The 18,604-nt window shown below is 35.9% G+C and overlaps 1 protein-coding gene and 1 non-coding gene across 3 annotated transcripts in view; both read right to left on the bottom strand.

Moving 5' to 3' along the window:
- The window catches only part of VSNL1 (visinin like 1), an 84,529-nt gene extending 65,925 nt beyond the window's left edge, over nt 1-18,604 (bottom strand). Inside the window, exon 1 of one of the 2 annotated variants that reach the window (XM_066237143.1) lies at nt 18,492-18,604. The gene's annotated coding sequence lies outside the window, so the exon portion shown is untranslated. The other variant, XM_066237142.1, reaches the window with a different exon arrangement.
- LOC136309792 (small nucleolar RNA SNORA57) lies at nt 4,278-4,427 on the bottom strand. The gene has a single exon (XR_010726433.1). It is a non-coding gene; the product is annotated as a small nucleolar RNA SNORA57 (small nucleolar RNA).

Genomic DNA, 18,604 nt, shown 5'->3' with positions numbered 1-18,604 from the left:
CTCCCTTTCTTGGTAGTGACAGTTATTATAGTTACTATGTGAATGTGTTCATTTCAAATATCAGTGCAAACAGGTTGTCTCTGCCAAATTATTTGAAAGAAAGGCAAACTTTACGTTCCTCTATCTACCTGCTCTTGAGCCTAGAGATATGCAACAGTCAGTCGAGTTCATTATTGACAACTTCACGAAAGAACCAAAATAAACAGCCTTAAATCAGATTAGAGGCTACATCAATATAAATTAACCATGGTAGTATTATTGATTTTATCATTAAAATCATTTCTACCACCTCTCAGGCATCAACTGATAGCTATGTGACAATATTTATAACATATACACTATGATAATACTGTCACATAAGTATCATTATCTAAATTTCATAGATAAAATAATTCACATAATCTGGAATATTTTGTGACACAGCCTGATTACAAAATCCACATTTCCTTCCATGACACCATGCTCATTGTATTCTCTTTTTTTAACTTTATTTAGAAAATTAAATTTAACATGGTGACATTGATCAATAAGAGTCCATAGGTTTCAGGTAAACATTTCTATAGCATTTGAACTGTTGATTATGTTGTATACTCATCACCCAAAGTCAAATAATTTTCTGTCACCTTATATTTGACCCTCTTTACATCCTTCCTCCTCCTCCTTCCCACAACCCCCTCCTCCAAGTCCCCCTCTCCCGGGTAACCACTTCACTTTTATCTATGTCCATGAGTCTCAGTTTTATATTCCACCTATGTGTGAAATCATACAGTTCTTAGCTTTTTCTGATAGAGGAATGGATAAGGAAGATGTGGTACATGTACACAATGGAATACTACTCAACCGTAAGAAATGATGACATAGTGACATTTACGACAACATGGATGGACCCTGAGAACATTGTACTGAGTGAAATAAGTAAATTATGCTCATCGTATTCAATCAAGATTCTTTAATCCTTTAAAACATTATGTTATACATAAGCATTTGAAAGTACTTTTTTCACTATTATCATATACTTTGGTCCTTGCACCCTGCTTCCCTTTGTCCATTGCCTAGCTAATTCCTAGTCTTATTGTCCCCCAAATTATTCTACCACCAATTCTCACCTCCAGATGTTTGGGTTCTAACTGCCCTAGAAGCACTTCCTCAGCACCATATGTTTCTCTATCAATTGTTCTTAGAGACTATAAATTACTGTCTCCACTGCTGGAATGTGAATTCTGAGAGGGCAAGACCAATGTCTTGCATCTTCAGAGTACATAGTAAGTCCTAAATAAACACTTTGTGAATGAATGAAATAAAACACTTCTAACTTAATGGAATAATAGAGGTACTTGGGCATGATTAAAGACCTATAGCTCTGTAGCACATGAAAGTAACCCAGGGTTTGGGAAAAGCACCTGGCACACAGGTGCTTGCAGATTGCTCTCTCTGGAAACTGTCCCAGTGAACTATGCTTCAAGGTATGGTTGTACTTGGCAATGTACTGGCATCAAAGGTTTGTTGTCTTCATTATTGAATCCTCATGAATGATGGCTATAGTGGGAAATGCTAAGACTTGGGAGCAAGTCCCACTTTCCTCAAAGAGAAAGGCAGCAACCATCTCCTTCTCAAAGCCCAGAGATTGTAAATGATATTAGCAGCAATTCCAGGAAATTGAGTTGGAAATTGAACCTCAGTGAATTTCCCTGAAATCTATTACTTCAAACAGCTCAAAATAGGTCCCTCTTTTAACATTTTCTTATAGCATTGTGTAATTTTCTTCCATGGTACTTAACCCTTTAGACTATATTATAAAAACTTTGCACTATATTGTGATTATTTGTTTGCTATCTGTTTCTCTAACTAGATTGTGATCTTTATGAAGGCAGGAATTATGGCTGTTTTAGTTCACCCTACATATCTAGTACTAGAGAAATAATAGATATTTAATAGGTATTTGTTAAAAGAATGAATGAATTGATGAGACAGAGAGTTTATACCTCATATGAAAGCACTATCATGAATATCATAACAAAAGGGTAAAGTAGAAAGAGCACAGATCTGTTTGGGATCTTAGAGCTACTACTTACAAACTTCATGACTTCAGGCAAATTACTCGATCCCTGTAAGTGTCAATTTCTTTATCAAAAGTAGAAATACTATTACCTCATTGAATTGTTGGGAAAATGAGTGGGATGATATGTATGTAGAGCGAAGCACCTGTAGCATCCTTAGTACAGGGAGATGGGATGTGCCATCAGTGTTTGCAAATATTGCATGCCTCAGAAAGCCTCTCTTCTTTTTCCCATTTCTTTGCTTAGTTAACCTTGGGTAGTATTGAAACACCTGAACATCATAAGGTTTAAAAATCTGTCAAAAGTGGAAATTAGCCCAATCTGTGGTGGCACAGTAAATGGATAAAGTGCTGACCTGGAATGCTGAGGTTGCTGGTTCAAAAACCTGGGCATGCCAGATCAAGGCACATTCGAGAAGCAACTACTATAAGTTGATGCTTCCCACTCCCTCCCCGCTTCTCTCTCCCCTCTCTTTAAAATCAATAAATAAAATATTTTTAAAAAACTGGAAAGGCTCACATGACGAAACCCAGGTAGATCTAAGGCTACTTGCCTCTGAAATACCTTTGTGTTGCCAGAAATTCCCACTTCCTTATAGACAAACCATCTCTTAGACAAACATTTGGGATCATTTTGTGTTCTTTGGTTCATTCAATGCATATTTATTTGAGCATCTAAGGTATGCTGCACACTGGACTTGGCTCTGGGAATACACTGGCCAACTAGATAGATGTTCAATCTAAGAGCTTTGTTTATATTTAAATAAGTCCTTAAAGGACCTAGGGCAGGCATGGCCAACATATGGCCTGTGGGCCGGATTTGGCCCGCTTAATGAGTTTATGTGGCCCACGATTAAATTTTTAATATTCTCCACTACTTTAAAATCTCAGCTACTCAGAAGCAGAAGCGTCTTTGATTGGAAATCAAGATATTCAAGAAAATAGTGATACACAGAAAAGAATTCCACGGGTGACTATTTAATCTAGGGTTAACTTCCAATAATTGGTCAAATGGATTTGCGATACTTCTTTATTTTTTAAAAAAAATTTTATTATAAAGATTTACAACTTTTGTACTCGTCTGTACTTGATACAAACTGTTTGACGTTTAGCGGCGATGTGAAATCCACATTCTTTTAGGCAGAGTTTGCCAGTGCACACCCAAGTCAAACAATTCGTTATTTTTGTGGTCAAATGTGCTGAATCAAATGGCATTGTAGCACAGACAATAGCTACAGTTGATAACTGAAAATGTGTCCATGCTGTTTGTAAAATGAAATAATTGTTTTATTTGTGATATAACCTCTTCAAGCTCATTCTATTAATTAAATATTATTTTGATGGATTGCGATATAGTTTGGATATTTATACGGTATATGATTATATTTTTATTAAAATATATTTTCATTCATATTATATGTTAAAATTTTTTTCACTCACATTTATTCCTAAACAAATTACATAATAAAATTTTGTTTACTTAAATGAATCATTTTTGTATTTAACATTTTAAAATTTTAATATTTTGTCTGGCCTGTGAAAAAAGTTTTCTTTCCAATTTGGCCCAGGGGCAAAAACTGTTGGCCACTCCTAGGGGCCTTAGGCAAGTATCACCATACATAATAATAATGACAATTATCTACTATTGTACATTTGTTCTATCTCCAGCTCTGTCCTAGTTATGCCTGATTCTTAATCTTGTTTAATCTTTACAGGGATGAGGCAAGATACACCTAACAGTTTCCATTTTAGGCAAAAGAATTGCATCCATGCAGCTGAGAGGTAATGTTGGCGTTTGAATTCAGGTCTGTGTGACACTACAGTCATGATTTTGCTTCCATCACCATGTCTGCCAGCCAATCACTTTTAATGGTATAACTGATTTAAGAAATGATGACATTATTTTAGAACTTGCTTCTTTTTATTAGACTATATGATTGTGTAATTTAATAAATAATGTTCTTACAGCAACTGATATAAAAATATGGGTTCATAAAGGCTGAGTTTTCACTGGCACATGGACACTGCCTGCATGTGGTACAGAAATCTTTTAAAAACTAACCTTAAAATGGAAGTAAAAGTCAGGATGCAGGAGTTTCCTTTTTAGACCAGGAATGTTGAATTCATGGACCTTGATCTACATAGGATCATGGATACATTTGTATTGGCCAGTGTTCTTGATGCCATGTTTTTTTTTTGTTTTGTTTTGTTTTGTTTTTTACCGTGTCCCGGCGCTTGAGGATAGAACCGGCGGACTGGAAACCGTGGGCACCGAAGACATGACGCCGAGAGGGCCGGGGGCCCTTTCCCTCTGCCTCCGTACATTACGGGGATCGGGACCGCACGCCCGACCCCCGCCAAGAAGAGGAGGGTGATGCCATGTTTTAAAAGACAGATAGTAGGCAGACATTTTGCTTGGTCAAGCTACCATCATTTTAACAGTCATTTAACACTTGGCCCACTTCATTTAGATCTAGGAGAGATCCAAAGATTAATAATGCCCTGGGTCTGCTTTCCAAGAATTTACAGACCAATTAGGAAGATACTACTACTAGAAATCATATGAAGAAGATGATGATGCTAGTGGTAGTAGTAGTAGTTACACTGATAATAAAAGCAAAGCATGTATAAACCACTGTTCTGGGATCTCAGCTTAGATTTGGCTGTCTTTCCTATTTCCTGTTCCAAAACAAAGTGACAGAAGTGATGGGATTTCAGGCAGTTGCAGATAGGTTTTGATCAGAAGAGACTTCAGAGCTTCCAAAAAAATATTCAGCCATCTGCTCATAAAGTCAGTCTTAAAAATTAATAAGGAGTTTAGGTGAATTTCCCGCCAAGTACTACATGGTATAACTCCTCTGGCCTGTTATTTTCTAAGAATCCCACCCTCTGTCACTAAGCAACCAGCCTAGGTTCAAAGGAATTACTCAGTCTGCTAAAGATGCCCAGAAATCTATGCCAAGGACATTGTCCAGACTACCCTTAAAACAGTAATGAGTAATATGCACAAAGATGTTTCCCTCACTGGTATTTAAAATGTATGATCATGAGAAAATAGTGAAGTAAAGCTTGTCCATAGATAGAAGGGCATATAATGTCTTAAAATGACATTTGTAAAAAGTTTTTATTGCAAGGGTCAAGCTAAGGGGAAAAAAGTAAGATATAAATTTTAAAGTAATGAGTAGTCTCAATTAGAATCAATATTTACAAAGGATAAAAATATAACCTATAAAGAACAGATTGTAGGTGATGTTATTCTTTTTTCTATGTTTTACTCTTTGAATTTTCTACAATAAGTAGAAACTAGATATAAAGTCTGTGAAAGGAAAAAGTAATTTCTGTCTCCTTCACTTAAAGAAAAAAAAATATTCTGCCTTTATATTTACTTCTAGAAAACAACAAAACTGAAATATTCTCACTGTTATATTGAGACAAACTCAATCTCCATGTAAACAATCAGTGGTGTCTGAGCTGGCTTCAAATTCAGAGAAATGACGTGATTCTTGATTATTTACCAGAGGAAACAATACCACAATTCAAAAAAGCCAGCTGGAATACTATATAAAATTTTACCTTTCCTTCTATTATAACATCACCCAGTGAGTTTTCATTCACAGATGTATAACTTTATAGACTTATTACAGAAATCTGAGTACTTCTCACCAGCAACCTAGGGTTGGCATTTTCGGAAGTGGTTCCCATGTAATATAGAAGCAGCTGTTCACTTTACATTTTTTAAATAAGCAGGCACAAGCAGTACAAGAACATTATGTTACTGTCATTGTGCTATGAGCCTTTATAAATACAATGTTCTGAATTCAAACATTCATGTTCTAGAAAAAGTACCCATTACCTTCACAAATGGTTTTAGATGTACCCAATTCAGGAGATGACATGTCAGCTCTACTCAGTTGTATACTTCTTAATTATGAATTCATTTAATATCTCAATTTAAATTAAAAACTCTTTGAGAACAGCAAATACTACTTGATTATTAAAAATTGATTGTCAGTTAAATGCTAGGGTTCTGCTGGGCCTTTAATATATATTATCTCTAGTTTTTACAACATTTTGTGAGACAGATTAAATTCACACAACAAATAAGACTGAGTGAGGCTCAGATTAAATTATTTGCTGAAGGTCACATAGTCATTAGATGGTGGAGTCAGAATTTAAATTTGATTCTGATTTGTAGCCCAGTTTTATTCCCATTTTCCCATGTTGCTGATGTATAATCTTAAAATTATTTAGATTATTTTATTCAGAACTTCTATTATATACCCTGAGAAACTGAGACACAAAGAATGAAATGATTTGTCTGAGTTCACATAAACAAAAAATAAACTCAAACCTGAATCAGATTAATTGCCTCTATTTGTTTTTTCAATGATGACTGCTGCAACATTATATTAACCTCTGCTAACATATCATATGTTAAGTTTTTGTATTATTTTTAATTGACATAAAATGTAAAATAATTCACAATACTGTCATTTTTCTGAATTTGAGATCATTTTAAAGTCACACGTTTGCTTCCTTTTCAGGTGGGAACCCATAAAAAGTTACACACATGCCAGTGGGGAAGATTTGGAGCCATGAGTCATTAGCCACTTTGGCACAATTGTGGTCAAATTTCCTTCCAGAAACAAAATGGGAGTGATCTCAAGGGATCAGTAGCCAAAGTACTCCAAGAAGTTTCCTTAAGCTTCTTGGCCTATTATTCCAATTATTACCTTTTAAATTATTTTAGGAAGGGAAATAACATTTATTGAAGATCTTATATATGCCAGAGATATGCTAAGCACTTTTGGAGACATTATGTTATTAATCCTTGCAAATAATCTCAGGGATATAAATTCCATTTCACAAAAATTAAATAACTTTTTGCCCTGTCTGGTTGGCTCAGTGGTAGATCATTGGCCTGGCGTGAAGGAATCTTGGGTTCAATTCCTGGCCAGGGCACACAGGAGAAGTGCCCATCTGCTTCTCCATCCCTCCCCCTTTCACTTTTCTCTGTCTCTCTCTTCCCCTCCTGCAGCCAAGGCTCCATTGGAGCAAACTTGGTTCGGGCATTGAGGATGGCTTCATGGCCTCCACCTCAGGCGCTAGAATGGCTCCGGTTGCAACAGAGCAACACCCTAGATGGGCAGAGCATCGCACCCTAGTGGGCATGCCCAGTAGATCCTGGCCGGGAGCATGCAGGAGTCTGTCTGTCTGCCTCCCCGCTTCTCACTTTAGAAAAATACAAAATAAATAAATAAATAAATAAATAGTTAAATAACTTTTTCAGAGTGATTATGTTCACCTTTGGAGCCATGTCTCTTTTATCTATATTGTACTTCTCTCTAGAGAGAAGTAGACCTTGTGTAAATGTCTTATATAGAACAGGCTGCTATTAGCCAACTGGGATGTGTAAGACTTTATTTGTATCCTGATTCAGACAAATGAGAACAATACTTATGAGATTTGAACACTGACTAGATACTTGATGATATTAAGTATATATATAATATATATAACTATATATATAATTATATAATATATATAATATGTATATATTATAATATATATATAATTTGGTGTGTATGTATATATATAATATATATATAATTTGGTGTGTAACAGTATTGTAGATGTGTTTTAAAGAGTCTTTATAGATATATACTTAAATATTTCTTGATCAAATAATATAATATCTTAATTTGTTCAAACTAACCTACTGGAGGGGGAAGAAAAGTGGCCTTAATAATAGTTAATGCTGGGTAATGGGTACACAAAAGTTTGTTACATTATTCTCTTTGAATGGGTATGCTTTCCACAGTAAAAAGTTGTTTGTTTGTTTTTAATGCTGTATAAATTGGTAAAGTCCTGGTAGATTAGTAGCAGTATGACCTTAGAGAAATTAATTTTGGAGACACAGTTACTTAGTCACAAAATGAAGCATACCTTGCAGACACTCACCTTGTGGAGCTGTAATGTGGACTCAGTGAAGTACTGTGTGTAAATACCCACCCTAATACCCTACACAGTCTCAGTTCTTTACAATATTCCTAGTTAATATTATTACAAAACATTAATTATCACGTTTTCATTTAATTACTTTCACGGCTTAGCCTAGAGATAACTTCCAATATTCAGGTGAATTTGGTGTTGGCTAAAAGTCAAAGATAAATGATACAAAACTTTTGTGTACATGATCATCTACAGAGCGCCTCTTTGGACAAATGTCATCCTATTCCAGTTTCTCCTTTGCCTGGACTTCTTGTTTTATGAACACATCACATGACATTTTGTACTGTTCTTTTTTTTTTTTTTTTTTTTATAATTTTATTTTTTTAATGGGGTGACATCAATAAATCAGGATACATATATTCAAAGATAACAAGTCCAGGTTATCTTGTCATTCAATTATGTTGCATACCCACCACCCAAAGTCAGATTGTCCTCTGTCACCTTCTATCTTGTTTTCTTTGTGCCCCTCCCCACCCCCATTCCCCCCTCCCCCCCGTAACCACCACACTCTTATCAATGTCTCTTAGTTTCACTATTATTGTACTGTTCTTTTTACAACCAGTTAATTGAATGGGTTAGCTATATAGCTTTATTCTTTTATCACTGCCTCAAACATGTTCTACCATGTTTTCCTTTCCCACTCCAGGATGATATAGACTGATCTATATCTTTCCAGGTCACTTACAGGAATCAGGAAAGTGATTGTTTCTAGTATTAAAAAATTCAGTATAACTTAAACATAAATTTCCACTTATATACAATTCAATCTCTCTTTTCTCAGCTCAGTTTTGAACTAAGCAGAGGGGAAGCAAATATAATCTTGATGCAGTAATGTGCACAAGAATTTGAAATTATATATTTTTAGCAAAGATAAACTAAAATCTAAAGTTGCAGGGTAGTAATACATTTCTTACCATCATATGACAATATATAAACTACAGAATAATTTCAAAGTCATATAAATTTCATAACTTCTAATCACAGAAGGTAGGCAAACTCATCTTTATTTTCACACAAGGAAACTAAAATTCAGAAAAGTAACTTTTCTGGGACTTCACACGAATGATGACTACAGAACCGTTGTTATGCCTAAAATACATCTAATGACTCCTACTTTTATATACTTTTCATCGCTGAGGTTTTGTCAGTCTAAAGCAGCTATGAGATGGTAGCAACTATTTTTTAACATAAGTTCCTTGAACAAACATTGGAAACATAAGGTTAAGCAAAGCTAAACAGATACTGGGATCTTCACAACAAGACTATTCAAATTTATTATTAATTTGAAAGTGTGCAGAGACTATCTAAAAATGAGATGTAGAAAGCACTATTTCCCTCATATATGTTTTCATTAAACATTGAAGGGAAATGACTATGAGTGCCTTAGAAATATTTATTTTTTTTAAAAAAAGTCTAACAGAGATGTGTTGTAGAACTGAGCACCTGAAACCTGTATAAATCATGTTAACCAGTGTCAGCCCAATAAATTAAAAAAAAACTAAAATGTCCTTACCACCAAGTTTAACCTACCCTCTCTTTCAACTCAGCCACTTCACCTAGAATTAAGAAACTTTCAATAGGTCTTATTTTTAATGCCATCTCATAAGCACTGATTTGTTATAAAGCTATTTGTTCTTGGAGATTCTGCTTTAAAAATGTAAAACAATCTATGTTAGTACATTGAACTTATTGTGTACACATCATTTATGCATATATGTATTTATGTATTGGTATATATGTGCATCTCTCTCTCATCCCTGCTTTGATATCTCTTCTCTGCTCTTAGCCAATGTGTATTAGTGCACACTTCTACAATCATGCAACAAATGAAGTCTCTGATAGGCTAACCCTGACTTGAGCATGTTCTGTGACGTGGAACGTTCTTCCTTTGTGCCTTTTATTTAGTGTTACTGATCGACATTTGTATGATGGACAGAAGATATGTAAGTGATAGTGTTAGAGCCACAAAGAAGTGAATTACGGGTGTCACTGGAATGTTTTACAGGCATTCGAGGCCCCTGAGAGGAAAAGGTAAAGGAGAGAGAAGATAAAGGTCAGAAGACAATTACAGGCTGGCAGAGGTTCCTGGACATTAGTTATGAAGAGCTTTATAAATCACTTTTGTGTGGGAGGATTGTTCATCATCTGTATGTTAGTCATTAGATGCTTGGGAACTTTAGTAGTAGGCATGTCTTAAATAAATGGAAGAACTTTTCCAAACAGACTCAGGGACACAGATCTAAGCTAGGGCATTGATGCAGTCAGTATACCTTTTCTAAGACTGCACTCACCATGCTATTTGAGATGTATGTGTATTAGCTATTACTCAAATACCAGAAAATTAGGGCAAATACACTTGGAAAGAATAGAATACTTAGAACACAGGAGTCGGAGAAATGATGAAATGCAGATTGAAGAGGATGGGCAGGAGGGAGTGGGAGGAAGAATTATTTACTACCCACTATATATATATGGTTTTCAACATTCCATAGGTAAATATATTATTCTCATTTCACAGGTGAAAAAATAAGCCCCCCAAATAAATTAGAACTAAAAGTCCTACTCAGTTCTGTGAATTGTCCAAGACTTTTATTATACAAAAGAAACTCAGAATTTAGGCTCAACTTTTATAGGCTTAACGGGAAGAAAAGGATGTTCCTCATTAACCTCAGGTAAGAAACACACTTGGAATTCTCCAGTAAATGAGGCAGGAAATAGGAGGACAAGGGAGAAAAAGCTTAGAAGAAGTGAAATGGCTTTCAGAAGAGCTAAAGACAATAAGGCTATTTGGACTCTCTCTCTCTCTTTCTCTCTCTCTCTCTCTCAGTATGTGTGTAGCGGGGGCTGGAAACAAGTTTTCAATGCAGCAGGAAAGAGGTGTTGGGAGATATATTTTTCCTATTGTGAAAGCCCTGGGAGAAAAGAATGAACAAGTATATCACATAAGAGTACTCCCACAGATAGACATTGAAAGATTAGTCATAACACTAGTTGAAATAAGGGAGGTGGGGTGAGTATCAGCTAGCAATCCTTTTTGGAAGGTATTAAAGGATAGAAGTACATGTGTTATAGTATAATATTTAAACCAAATGGCAGGGATCTTACAATGTTTTTAGTGATGTTTAGTGATCTACTGGCCACTTGGGAGGAAGAAAAGGACTACATTATTTAGCTACATTAAAAAAATAATTAGTAGATGACCTTAAAATGTATTTAATAAAGAAACAAGCATAGAATTTTCCTCTTAGTTCCATATTCTGTTTTGAAAAATTTATATGGCAGAATAAAAGAAAAGGTATAATGGAAAGGGGATTTGTTTAAATAAAGACTGAGAGAAATGGGAAGTTTGAGGATTCACTGTAGGTATTTCTTTTTATTTCACTTGACTTACTGAAAAACATTTTATCTGTCTTCTTCATTAGGCATAAATTCCTTTAAGGCTGGAGTTGTATCTTACTTAATGTTGATTCCACAATGACTACACAGTACTTGGCACATTAATTCAATAGTTGTTTTGTAGGGTAAGCACTGTAACTGTTCACTGCTCTTAATAGTTAAATTCCTTATTCAGAGGTTCCACCATGAATGGGATTACTACTGTTCAGAGACTAAAGTGGTTTATGATTCATTGATTTCTCATGAAAAGGATGATAATAACTATCATTTATTGCACATTTTTAATAATGAGGCATTATATTCTTTACATGGATAGTATCCTAGTTTCTGTTTAAAAATACCACAAACTACTATTTTAAATGGAAACAGAGGCTGAGAGGTTAAAAAACTTAATAGAACTAATAAACTGTAGAACTAGGATTCTTATCTAAGTATATCTAGCTTGAAAAATCTTGTTTACAGTTCCTCTCATTTCTTTTGAGCCAGTTGCAACACTGGGAGGGCTGAGGAGTTTTCTAATTCATAAACTAAAATGAGGGAAGATTCAGTAGATGGTTGTCATCTCACTCTGAGGAAAGAATACTTTCATAAACATTTAAAAGAAAAATTAACAATTGTGTATAGAATTTAAATCTACTTCACAATTTATTTTTATTTTTCATAACATTTTCCATATGATCAAGAAAGCAAGCACTAAGCACCTTATATATATATTTTAAAAACACTTGAATTTCTGTAATAAACACAATCGACAGTCTTCCATTAACTCATAGTATCAAATGCCAAAGAATTCCAACAAACAGTAGTTGGTAATTGAGTCAGACTTATACAGCACTATTTGATACATTAAAAACAAAATATTATATTAACAAGCATGTCAACTTTATTGATAATACTTAATTGGCCTGCAATGGGACATTTCATTAATAATTTGATTGTATTTCAAGAAGTCAGAAATAAACATACTAATCATAAATAAAACCAGTGCAAACTACAAAACACCAGAGATTCCAATAGCACTAGAGTCTACTACTATTTTAAGAAAACTTCAGCTGCTATAAACATTTTGAAATATGAAACAGCAGAAAAATTAGGGTCTAAATGTTTTAGTTAGAAAAATTAATCCAGGCTCCAAAGCACATTTAACATGTTAATGATTTGCAAAAGATCTATTGACATTCAGCTTTTCAAAAGTTCATAGTCTTGCAGAATTTAAGAGAAAATAAACAAATCCAAAGAAAGAAGAAAAAAGCCCATTTAAAGTGACAGATTTCCATTTTCAAAAAGTCCATATATGAACAAGAATGAAAAAATATATAGGATTCATTTTATAGATCTATAATAATTATAGAAGAATTTACCTGATTTGTGAACACTTTGTCTTTTATGAGAAATATTTTATAAAAATGAAATCTTTGTTAAGGGAGACCTATTTTCTATAAAAAGTTCAGCAATTATTTTTAGATATATTGAACTTGAAGGCAACTAGATGAATGAGAGTACTCCAGGTCTTAATTGTAATTTAGAACAAAAGAAAATAACTTGTTCACTTGAAAATATTCCAAAAATAAATAAAGTTAGAAATACAGTGCATTGTCTTCTGAAAAATAAACAATTGGCAGTTACACAGGAGGCCATCTGTGTTAGAACTGCAGTGAAGTAAGGCAGTTGAAAAATCCAGAGAAAGCACAAGAATTATAACAAACTGACTCGCATGCTATCTGATCAGTGTATAGAACATCTCTTTAAGGTATTCATAGGCACCTTATTATTAAAGTGTCAAATCTCTTTGAGGATTCTTTAGTAATTTGCTATTCCATTTTTATTTCATTCATTAAGTAGTTTCTAAAGCACCCCCTTCAAGAACTCAATTTGTGAAGTTCTCAATGAATCAAGCTATGAGCAACTCAAACTATTTTGATTTACTTAAAAGAGCACAAGTTATCTTTAGAAACTAACCGTACAGGAGAAATGCAATGTTATGATCCCTTCACAGTGCGAGCATGTTAAAATAATTGCATAGTTCAAGAGATCCATCATCTAAGTGAGTGGTACACATAGCTACCATAGTCTAGGCTTATGTTGCCTCTTTGAATTATTAATATCAATTCTTGAAAATAGGTAAAAGTAATTTATGGTAGTAGAGATAAAAGGAAGGATACTCATGTGAGTGGATTAAAAAGAAATCATAATGGTATTAACATAGTGCTTTATATCTTTACTGAAAATAATTATATAATATTTAGTCTAGGTTTTCTTTTTAGTAACAAAAATATTTCTAGCAGTTAATTGTTTACATGCTTTTAGCAGATTTAATTTCTTGACATAATTAACAAGGTACATACAACTGATTCTTATTAGAACAAATATTTAATTGACAAATATTATAGAGTATCTACTATAAAAGCCATTGTATATATTTTGTGGAAATATGAAAAATGTCATTAAAATCTCTGCCCTTGTGCACTGCACTTTCATATTATAGATATGTCTTTAAGATAAAAATGTCCCTTAATTTACTACATATATATTTTTTCGAGTTTTAGAGAGAGAGATGGGGGGAGAGAGAGATCAATTTGTTGTTCCACTTATTGATGCATTCATTAGTTTATTCTTGTATGTGCCCTGACCAGGGATTGAACCTGCAACCTTGGCGTATCAGTACGATGCTCTAACCCACTGAGATACAAAGCCAGGGCTAAAGTACTATATTTTTTATGTATTGGAGAAATAGATTAGGTAATTTATATGGCTCCCTTCCAGTTCACATACTTTATTAATTATTTGAATTAACCACTGAGATAGTAGAACTATCAATCATTTGTTAATTTATCTCTATATCATTTGATACTTTGGAAAATTTAACATATTTATATCTACCAAATATAACTGAAATGGACATTGTCAATTTCAATCTTAGATTAATTGAATGACTCCTAAAAGAAAAGCCTTATCTTCTTAAATAATCACTAATCTTAAGAAAATGGAAATCACGCAATATAATAAAAGGAGACTTTTAGAATAACAGTAAAATATATTGCTCTTGTGAATTAGAATATCAAATATAATGCATTTGATATTAATGTTATACTGTTATTTTGTGAAACTCCCCACAGAGCTCCTCAGCAATGTTTGGAATTCCTAACTATGTGCAACCCAAATAGAAAACTTACAGCTTGCCCAACAGCATTTCTAATCAAGTGATCCTATTACAGAATGAGATTCATAGCCTACCTAGCAAATCAAAGCAGGGCACTTAGCAGCTACAAGATTCTGCTGTCTGCAGAGGCTATTGGATGTTCAGAAAAATCCTGGAGTGACTGTTTTCAGAAAGGGATTGCAAGACTAGGTGACATCTGACACAAGAGCATTTGTTAGAAACAGACTCTATGAAAGAGAGAGCTCATTGCAATTCAGTAAAGGTTTACCACAGGGGAGGAGTTAAATTAACTTGTTAATTGGTGAATGTGTTAAGAAACTCATCACCTTGTTTTCTTAACAACTTTCAAGGCTATTTGCTACTCTCCCAGAACTGAAGGACTGTCTTCCTCAAGCTTCCCCTAATGCCAGCATTTTTTAGGTAAGAGTTCTTGGCATTTCTCTCAAGGGGACATTTGTGGTTGGTTTTGCTTATCTTTCTGAATGCCTGAGAGATTACATTTTTAGAAAAGGATCAGGAATACCTGGATTATTTTTAAAATGGCAAGAGCTTTATTGTACAGACACTCAAGAAATTTTTATGAAAGAAAGGTAGAAATAGAGAAAGCAAGTGATGGAAAAGGAGGAAAAAATGAAGGAAAGAGAAGAAGGGTCACTTAGGCAGGCATTAGTGCCTGTGTTGCAGTCCCTGTCCAGCAAAACAAAGAAGCAAGCTGTGCGAGAAGGCTGCACAGCCCTTTAAAGGCTCTAAATGTTTTAAAAAGATATATGGCTGGCCTTTGTAGGGCCTGGTCAGGTTGAACCAGTCAAGCATTCTTCTCTCAGTCCTTCTACCCACCTTCTCTCAGTCCTTCTGCCCACCCCCCATCTCCTTCTCTGAAGGTGGCTTCATCAGAAACATCTCCAGGAAAGCCAGAGACAGGCATCTTGGATCTAGGTTCTGCCTTCCAGGAGGCAGAGGAGAGCTGGCAGAGCCCACGGTGTATTTATACTGCAGCTTCCTCACTCCACTATGTCCCAATGCCTGTAGCTGCAGCAGTTTAGGAGGAGGAAAGATGGTAGAAGAATGAGCATGGCGCCTGCAGTGTTTCAGAAGGTGGGGTTCCCTGAAGGATTCTGGGAACACAGCAGGGAGGGGATGGAGATGGGACAGGCAGTCTTTACACAGGAGCTGAAGAGCCTACTGGTTTGCCAGTACTCTCAAAAACAAACAAACAAACAAACAAACAAACAAACAAACCACTCCAAAGATTACAAAGAAACTGACTGAGGTGCAGAGGAAGCTAGGAGGGCCAGTTAAACATCTAAAGAGGTGGGCCTTATTAGAGGTGAGGAGTAATAAAAAGAAATAGAAAGAGACCTTACAGGTAAGAAGAGGCAGAGAAATACTATAGTGTGAAAAATAACCTTTGGGACCCTCTCAAAAGATGTTTTGGGAGCAATGAATTACTTACTTTAAGATTTTAGCAATGTCACTCAGGATGCTAAAAATGTAGAGAGAAGGGACCATTTCCATTCAAAATTACTTTTTAATTGTGTATTCCATAGACTAGAAGTTAATTGACTAGATCGTAGCTCTGGGCCTCAATTTCTCATCTGCAAAACACGGCATTTGGACTAGATGCTTTTGAAGATCTGGGCCAGCTGCGACCTTAGATAACTGTCAACCTGTGAACCAGGGTATCTGAAACCAAATGTCTACAAATTTTAATACTGGCTTTCCCCCCTCCCCCCTCATTCCTGCACCCCCAGTTTATCAATGCAGTGCACGCCTGAACCACTTAGGGATTTGATTCAACTCTCAATGACAAGGGGTATGGCTCAATTATGACAAATGATTGTTTCTTCTGCTCTGAATTAAGGAAAGGAGGAACAGAGAAGGCCGTATAATTTATACTTTGGGTTTCCGAGGAAAGGACATTCTAGAATTTTCTATTTGAAATTTTATCTATTTAAAGGAACCCTTAAATAGGTTCTAAAGAATTGAACTAACAAAAGGGCAAAGAGCCCTAAAATGATGTGCCCTACTTTGGGCACAAATAAAATGAAAATTTTATTTCATTTCATCCCAGAAATTGGATCTGCTTTTTTCCATGGAAATCCAGCACACACTGGCCATGCTCTTCTCATCTGCCTGCTTCATACCATTCTGCCAACCTGCTTCAGTGCAGCATCGTTGGGGGTTATTAAACTCCCAAGCTTAATGTGCATGCACTCATGGGTGAGCTGTTCAGTGATGCAGATGCCCCCCCCACACATGTAGTGGAGATAAAATGTGTTTTCACAAGTTTCCTTTTTAATTTGTTTCACCCTGAAATTTCTCTTAAATTAAAAATGAACAATTTGTAGATATAAAACTTCCTTGTTTTTCTTGTTTTAAAATGAGATACGACACACAGATAGTAGACACTTGTTTTCTATACCCACTGCATTCCCATTTCATTTTAGTCTCCAAAATATGCACAGGAGGGCAACTCCAGAAAAATGGATTCCCACTTGGGCATATCACAGGGCACTGAGCTGTGCAGCGCAGCCCTGAGCGCTTGTACAGAATATCACCATTGCCTCCAGCAGCCCCTTCCCCCATTCCCCAGCTCCTCAGATTTCCACATTGAGGGGTTGACCTTGCAAAGACCCTTCTCCCCTTTCTGGACAGGAACAATCCATTTAACAACACAAAACACAAAACGACCTTTCCTCCTTTAAAGAAACGCTACCAAACGTTAACATGTCTGGGTTCACATTTCCCAACCCCGCCTTCCAGAAGGAGATTACGGGATGAAAAGGCAGGTAACTAGTTTGGGTCTGACTCCCCATTCAGCCGCTCTGGCTCTCGGACTGTTCGAAATAGACGGTTGACTGTGCAGTGGAACATCTTTCCCTTTCCTGCCCATTCACCATCGTGACAAAAAAAAAAAAAAAAAAAAAAAAAAAAAATTAAAAAGGAAAAATTATCCGCTCATTTCTAAATACTGAGAGAAACGTGCTTATTTTGCGTCCAGCTGCGTGGTTCTAAACACTGATGTCCGCTTGGAAACCAGCCCTGATTTGCACACTACCTCGTCTATTCAATTATACTTAGCAAACACCTTCACTGCTCTTCCACGGTGAGAAAAATGGTGCACCAAACCCACGAATGACAGGTTGCTACTTGACTGCAACCGCTCAATAGTTTTATCAGCAACCGGAAAACTTCATAATTGGTCAATTAGTTCTCTAAATCTCGGTAAGGAAATCCTCTTGTTTATAGAATTAAATTAAATAAGCATCTCAGTTTCATCTTTCTTAAATCTAGACGAAGACAACTCCCCCCAAAACACGCCACATATAAAGACCCCCTTCCCCCACCCCATTATTCGAAAAGGTCCCCCTTCATCCATGGACTAACAGCACATTCAGATATCCAGCATTAACCAAAGCAACTGTCACCATGCACGTTGACGCATTTATATGCAAAGCAAAGTATGTGACAATAGCCAAAGCATCTCTCAGACAATTGGCCGCATTACACAAGCAGAAATACAACGAAGATTGTATTTTACACTTACAGTTATAGCGCTGCGCACGGTCACTTAACGAAATCGATAAAACTCAAGAGTTCTTTATATATATATATATATATATTTAATTCGGGCAAACGTTTAAGCCGTCTCTGTGCGTGGTTCTCTAACGCTCTTTTTTTATTGTATTTTTCCCTCTCTGAAGCACTAGGCTGTTTAAATCCCTCTTCCAAACCCCGCGGCTGTCGCAGCACGCTCCGATAAGTCTCTGCTGCAGATTGGGAATCCCATAGAAAACCTAGGGTCGCTGAAGCTGGATGCGCAGGCGCACGAGCCGCCGCCTCGCCAGGCACCCTCTCCGGTCTCACCTTCCCTGCCCCTCCTGCTCCGCAGTCCCAGCTTGGAGAGCTCCGGAGCCGGTGACTAAAAGCAGCCTGGCATTGGCGCATGCTCAGTTGGAGGGGCTCTGAGTTTCCGCGGC

This window comes from Saccopteryx bilineata, chromosome 6, assembly GCF_036850765.1.
Source record: "Saccopteryx bilineata isolate mSacBil1 chromosome 6, mSacBil1_pri_phased_curated, whole genome shotgun sequence".
Classification (NCBI taxonomy): domain Eukaryota; kingdom Metazoa; phylum Chordata; class Mammalia; order Chiroptera; family Emballonuridae; genus Saccopteryx; species Saccopteryx bilineata.
The sequence above is the reverse complement of the archived record's forward strand: the minus strand, read 5'-3'. Positions and strand labels throughout refer to the sequence as shown.